This window comes from Curcuma longa, chromosome 18, assembly GCF_044706935.1.
Source record: "Curcuma longa cultivar G26 ecotype Majalengka, Jawa Barat chromosome 18, ITB_CL_G26_1.1, whole genome shotgun sequence".
Lineage (NCBI taxonomy): Eukaryota > Viridiplantae > Streptophyta > Magnoliopsida > Zingiberales > Zingiberaceae > Curcuma > Curcuma longa.
The window spans coordinates 1590037-1597299 of NC_133878.1; positions in this window are offsets into that span (position 1 = coordinate 1590037).

Here is a 7263-nt window from a genome sequence, read left to right on the forward strand (position 1 = left end):
TACCCTGGGCTAAGCTTGAATCGCTTTATCCGGGCTAAACTTGAATCTCTAAGGGGGAGAGTTGGTTAAAGGGGGAGAGTTATTTGGATAAGGGGAAGAGATGGTTAAAGATCTACCCGAGCTACTCGGGCTATCAAAGATCTTCCCTGGCTAAACTTAAATCGGGTTGTCAAACAACAAAATAATGTTTTCCCGGACAGGATCTCTCCGGCCAAGAGCAGGATCTCCCCGGCCGGCCAAGAAGGCACGACCACGTCAGACCTGGTCGACCATACTAAGCCTGGTCGACCACGTGGTCGACCAGGACATTGTCGACCAAAAACTAGAAAAAAAACTACATACAACGTTTCCATTTACTGTTTACAATTAATTCCATATGCATGCCATGTTTACAATTAATTACTGTTTACAATTAATTCCATATGCATGCCATGTTTACAATTAATTACTGTTTACAATTAATTACATTATCTATGATTAACTTTTCACGTTAAAGGGTTCACGTTAAAGGAGATCTAATTAGGCAAGTTAACTCATGGTAGTGCCTTTACATTTTCATCACCATGTACGCCACAATAAATAGTGAAACAAAGTAAGAGTATCATGAGTCAATTACCAAGGAGTTTTGGCTAGCCCGGGTGACCTTCAACTTGACTCGCCTAGTCAAACTAACCCAGGTAAAACTAAACTTAAATCTTTTGTATTTAATCTGACTTTACTTGTCAAACAACAAAACAGACTCAAGTCTGACCGGGTCAGACTGCATCAACAATCTTCTCCTTTTTGTTGTTTGACAACCCGATTTAAGTTTAGTCGGGTAGATCTTTTTCTAAACTTAACCTACTCTCCCCCTTTGTCAAACACCAAAAAGACCTTGTGGGGATCAGAATTTGTATTACAAAATGCTCCCCTTTTTATCTTAATAATAGAGGATGAAAGAAAGATTCGGAAGTAACAGTACTTCCCCTCAATTCATGGTCATTCTCTTATCCCCTTAAAGGTTCAAGTTTAGCCCGGGTAGAATGTTTAACCAACTCTCCCCATTACAAATTCAAGTTTTGCCCGGGTAGAACGTTTAACCAACTCTCCCCCTTATCTAAAGTTAAACTATTCTTCCCCTTTGTCGGACTCAAACTCTCTCTCTTGATTGCTCCCCCTAGATCTCTCCCCCAAGATTTTCGGGTCAGACAAATCGTATTAATGGTCAGCTGAGAAGAGCAACAAATGATTTGACTGGGAGGAGTGTGAAGAATTCAACCATACTCCCCCTTAAGCTGTGGTTCTCTCCCTTTTAACTCTCCCCCATAAATGTTTGATTCACTATATCTATTCCTTCCCCTAACTGGGATAAGAATTGGGGTCGAGGCGGTGGTGTAGACTGAGACAGAAAACTTCTTGTCAGACTGATCCATTTTTGTTATCAAATTAGGTTATACAGATTAAGTCGGGCAGGAATTCTCAAATAGCACATTAAGTAGGTCAGTATAGTTTCTAGGTACCATAAGCTACAACCAATAAGCCGAGCAGAAGTTGCCGAGAAGAAAAACAACTCGGCTGAAAGGAAATGTGGCTAAGTGTCTTGGCAGGGAAGGGAGGTAAGTCAGCTGAGAGACTCTTGAAAACATCAAGCAAGCCGAGACAAATGATGAGTCGGCCGAGAAAGAGTGTAAGTTGGCTGGGGGAAAATACTGACTCGGTTCTTAATATGCAATAGTCTTCCCGAGTCATTATCTTGGAACATCCACACTCAACCATCTAAGTTGATGTGTGCTCCCCCCTTGACCAATGCCGACTAGATATGAAAGATCGATGCTTTAGGTACCCACACTTTGGGTCCTACTGCATCAACAATGTAAAACTTTGGTACCCATGCCTTAGTCATACCCTTTCTAACTATCTAGGTCCTAGCAGTGTGTGATTTATCACTAGTTTGTGCTAAGAGTGATTGAAAACTAGCTCCCTTGAGTTGAGATTGATATCCCAACCCAGCCTTGTTGTATACTCCCCTTTGGAAGTTCAGGATCATGTCCAAGGTCTTGGAGCTTGTTGAAAATTTCTCAAACAACTGCTTGAGGTTATCTACTTGGTCCTTTAATGATTTGTTTTCATCTTTAAAGATCTCTAGATGATGGTCATCGACCTCATCTTCCCTAACTGTCCTTAATTGGTTTATTTCATTTTCAATGCTTTAACTTCATTTTTTGATTTCTTTAGCATGGAGGAAAGATATGCAATTGCTTTATAAAATTTTTCTAATTTAATCGATGTTACCTCTTCATCATCCGAAGATGATGAAGTCTAGCTTGATTCCTCGCTAGAGCTCTCGGAGTCTGAATGCACTTGTGCCACGAGAGCGAAGTCGTGCGTGCTTTCCTCCGATGAGCTTGATGAGGACTCATCCCTTGCGGCTTTCAAAGCCTTCTTCTTCTTCTTCTCCTTCCTCTTCCTTCCTCCTTTGCTCTTCTCTCCTGCACACAGAGCTATAGCTTTCTCTTTTTTATTTTTATTAGCAAGCTCGTGCAGTTCCATTTTACAGAAAAATTCATCTAATTTAACTGTAGATAAATCCTTGGACACCTTATACGCATCCACAATGGATGACCATAAGGCGTTCCTCGGAAAGTCTTTAAGCGCATACCTTACGAGATCACGGTTCTCAATGTGCTCATCAACGGAGTGGAGGCCGTTGATGATTTTCTTGAATCTTCCGTGAAGCTCACTCATGGTCTCCCCTTCCTTCATCATGAAATTTTGAAGCTGATTCTGGAATAAGTCCCTCTTTGCTACACGAGAGCCCGGTTACTCTCATGCAGCTCGATGAGCTTGTTCCACAGATCCTTTGCCCTTGTGAATGGACCAACCTTGGTGAGTTGGTCTCTGTTAAGCTCGCACTAAAGGGTGACCACTACTTTGGCATCAGCTTGACTCTTTCATATTTGTTATGTTGTCCACCTCGAAGAGTCAAGCTCCTTTCCTTCTTCATCCTTTGGAGGGGTGAATCCCTCCCTAACAGAAAACCATATAGAGATGTCAGTCTTCAGATAATATTCTATTCTGCTCCTCCAATACTGAAAATCTGATCCATCGAAGAACGGGGATCTGGTTGTGTTGAATCCCTCCTTTATAGCCATATGATATTGCTCGTTGGGTGTTAATCCGGATGACAGAGCAACCTCGCTCTGATACCACTTGTTGGATCTCTTAGATACCGGCTAGAGAGGGGGTGTGAATAGCCGCTCACACTTTTCGCTCTTCTTCCTTCGTCTTCGTTGGCGCAGCGGAATGAACAATCAGAGAACACGAAGACTCAAATCAGCACGCAAACACAATGATTTACTAGGTTCGGAGATGATGCTCCTACTCCTCGGTGTGTCCGTGTTGGTGCAATCTTTGCCCCAAGTGCATTGAGTTTCAATGTTTGGCTAAATTATGTTTGAAGTTAGGCAATACTTGTGATCTAACATGTGTGATGCAAGTTTGCAGGAAAGTCCAAGCGTAGTCTTGGCAAAGCAAAAGTCCAAGTGGGTAGTCTTGGCAAAGCAAAAGTCCAAGTGGGTAGTCTTGGCAAAGCAAAAGTCCAAGTGGGTAGTCTTGGCAAAGGAAAAGTCCAAGTGGGAAGTCTTGGCAAAGCAAAAGTCCAAGTGGGTAGTCTTGGCAAAGCAAAAGTCCAAGTGGGAAGTCTTGGCACAGCAAAAGTCCAAGTGGGAAGTCTTGGCAAGGAAAAGTCCAAGTGGGTAGTCTTGGCAAGCAAAAGTCCAAGTGGGTAGTCTTGGCAAGGAAAAGTCCAAGTGGGTAGTCTTGGCAAGGACTTGACATGACGAAGCTGATGGAAGCATCTCAAGCTAGTGCAGGGAAGGCATGAGGCTGTGGGAGATGTTTGAAGGCCGAGGTCTAGGTCAAGAGAAGCTGAAATGTGATTTTTCAGCTTCACCAGTCGACTGGCCCTGCCAGCAGTCGACTGCTCATAAATCAGACGCACACAGAAAGATCAGTCGAGCCAGAGGAAGACAGGAGTCGACTGGGCAGTCGACTGGTGTTATGGTGAGTCGACTGTTGCCAGTCGACTGGTCTTGGAACAGTCGACTGTGATTTGAACGTTGCAGAAAATTGACAAGCATTTAATGCGCTTTAATGCGAGATTTTGTTGCCGATTGAAGGCATCAGTCGACTGGCCCTGCCAGCAGTCGACTGATGTTGCAGAGATTATAAAAGAAGCCTGCGCGAGAACAACTCAAGATTTAGCAAGAATTTTGCTATTCTTTCATTCTTTTGTGCTTCTTCTGAGAACTTGTTTGTTCTCCATTCTCTGCTGTCTTTCTCTCCTCACAAACACTATTTCATATCATATTTGAGGAGATCTAAAGAGTTGTAAAGGTTTCTCCGCCTTCGAGGTTTTCGAGAAGGAGAAGATTCATAGTGCATCGGGTGTGTGCGTGCGTGTGGATCCTTGGATTAGTCACCTCTGCGGAGGTGGAGACCAAGTAAACAAACCGGGTTAGCGTTGATCTCTTTCTTTCTCTTTTATATTTTTGCTTCCGCTAATCTCTGTGCAGAGAAAGAACAAGAAAAATTGAGAAACGCTATTCACCCCCCTCTAGCGAACCAACCGATCCTAACAGGTTCCTCCAAAAATAGGGCGTTGCTCTTGCTTCCTCTTCTTTGATTCACGATGAAGCTCTTGTAGGATTCGCAATGTCGCTTGTGAGCTCTCTAAGATGAATAATCGTCAACTCCTCAAGTCTTCTACTTTTCAGCACCACTTCCAGCTTCTCTTAAACTCTACTTGGTTCTTGTATCCAACGGATCTCTGCCAAAAGCTGCAGCCTCCCTTCCCCACCAACCATAGGTACCACCAGCTTCCGTTGACACCAGAACTCCCCTGCAGAAGAGACAGCTTGAAAGCCCGCCTTGGAACTCTCACCATCCATTTGAATTTCTTTCCTTGACCTGTCCTGTATATCTGCACACTCAAAAAATACTTTAAAAATATTCCATAACAAGGACTTAGTATAAGGATGGATTAAAGCATTAGAGTCCAGGTCACGAGCAGAGCTACCAAAGCTCTCTCGGACCAAACAGGAGACCGAGCCACCAAGACCCTCCTCCTAGAATCAAGAGACCGAGCCACCAAGGTCCTCCTCTTGAGGAATCAGGAGACCGACCCACCAAGGCCCTCCTCCTAAGGAATCCAGTTCAGAGCCACCAAGGCTCCCGGAGGAATCAGGTTCTGAGCCACCAAGGTTCCCTGAGATAGAGCTACCAAAGCTCACGGCCCCGAGCTGAGCTACCAAAGCTCTCCCGGACCAATAAGGTTCTGAGCCACCAAGGCTCCCTGAACACTCAGCTGAGCCACCAAGGCTCCCTGAGGAATCTAGTTCTGAGCCACCAAGGCTCTCAGAGAAATTCTCGGCCATCAGCACCAAGCTCCCGGCCAATCAAGGTTCTGAGCCACCAAGGCTCCCTGAGCAATTCCCGGCCATCAGCACCAAGCTCCCGGCTAATCAGGTTCTGAGCCACCAAGGCTCCCAGACCAATTCCCGGCCATCCGCACCAAGCTCCCGGCCAATCAGGTTCTGAGCCACCAAGGCTCCCTGAAGAATCTGATTTTGAGCCACCAAGGCTCCCAGAGAAATTCCTGGTCATGAGCACCAAGCTCCCGGCCAACCCGGTCCTAAGCCACAAAGGCTCCTCCTGATCCAATCCGGAGACAAGCTACCAAAGCTCTCTCCATTTGCCCATGAGCACTAAGCTCTCGGCTAAGATTCCTTCTCCTCAATCCAAATCAGGCTTACAGACCAAACCAACCGAGTGGTCGACCACAAAGGCTTGGTCGACCACATGGTCGACCAAGGAGACCATGGTCGACCATGAGGTTCTAGGGTATCCCGGGTAAGCTACTCTCTCAAAACCTCCACTCCTGGGTAAACTTCTCTCTCTAAGGTAATTTTCGTTCCCGGATAAGCTTCTCTTGCTAGGGTAAAACCATCGCTCCGCTCCCGGATAAACTTCTAACCTTCGCTCCGCTTCCCGGGTGAACTTCTCTCTCCAAGCCAAGGTAAGAATCTCTCTCCAGGGTAAGCTTCTCCCGGCTTCATGTCTCCCGTCCAATGTAATCTCCTTCCCAGGCAAGATTGATACTCTCCCTGCCAACCTTCTTTAGACCCGGGATAAACTCAGCTTCGTCCAGGCTTACCTCGGCCAAGCTAACATCAGTGTTCTCCCGGCCAAAGTAAAACTCTCCCGGGAAGACTTAAACTTATCCAGCTAAGATACTCTTCTTCCCGGCTTCGCTTCTCCCGATCAAGATAATCTTCTTCCCGGGTAATATCTTATTTTTCCCGGGCAAGATAATGTTTTCCCGGGCCAAGAGCAGGATCTCCCCGGCCGGTCAAGAAGGCACGACCACGTCGGACCTGGTCGACCATGTGGTCGACCAAAAACTAGAAAAAAAACTACATGCAACGTTTCTGTTGGGTTGCATAGGTGCAAACATAGTCCCACATCTAAAACACATGGAAAAGATCATCGGTTTAAAAGGATGAAAGATATCTCCATTGGTATGAGGCCTTTTGGGGAGAGCCCAAGAACAAAGCCATGAGGGCTTAGGCCCAAAGTGGACAATATCATGTCATTGTGGAGATGTGGACATTCTTTAGACCCTACAATTGGTATCAGAGCGAGGTCGCTCTTCACCGGACTAACCGCCGGATGAGCCATGATCCGGATCTAACCATGTGGGTTGAACCTTAAAACAAAGGAAGTGGGGGCTCCCGTGTTTGAATCAAGAGGACCAGACACCGGGCAGGAAGTCCTAGTAGGTCGGGTAGACCAAGGGGCAGGAAGTCCTAGTTGCGGCTGGGCAAGAAGTCCTAGTAGGTCGGGTGGACCGAGGGACAGGAAGTCCTGGTTATGGCTGGGCAGGAAGTCCTAGTAGGTCAGGGTGGACCGAGGGGTAGGAAGTCCTGGTGGGTCAATGATTCGGACATCAAACGGAGGCTTTCCGTTTGAGGGGGGGCCTGTGGTCCTTTGTTTGAGGGGGGGATTGTTGGGTTTCATAGGTGCAAACATAATCCCACATCTAAAACACATGGAAAAGATCATGGGTTTAAAAGGATGGAAGATATCTCCATTGGCATGAGGCCTTTTGGGGAGAGCCCAAGAACAAAGCCATGAGGGCTTAGGCCCAAAGTGGACAATATCATGTCATTGTGGAAATGTGAACATTCTTTAGACCCTACAGTTTCCATTTACTGTTTACAATTA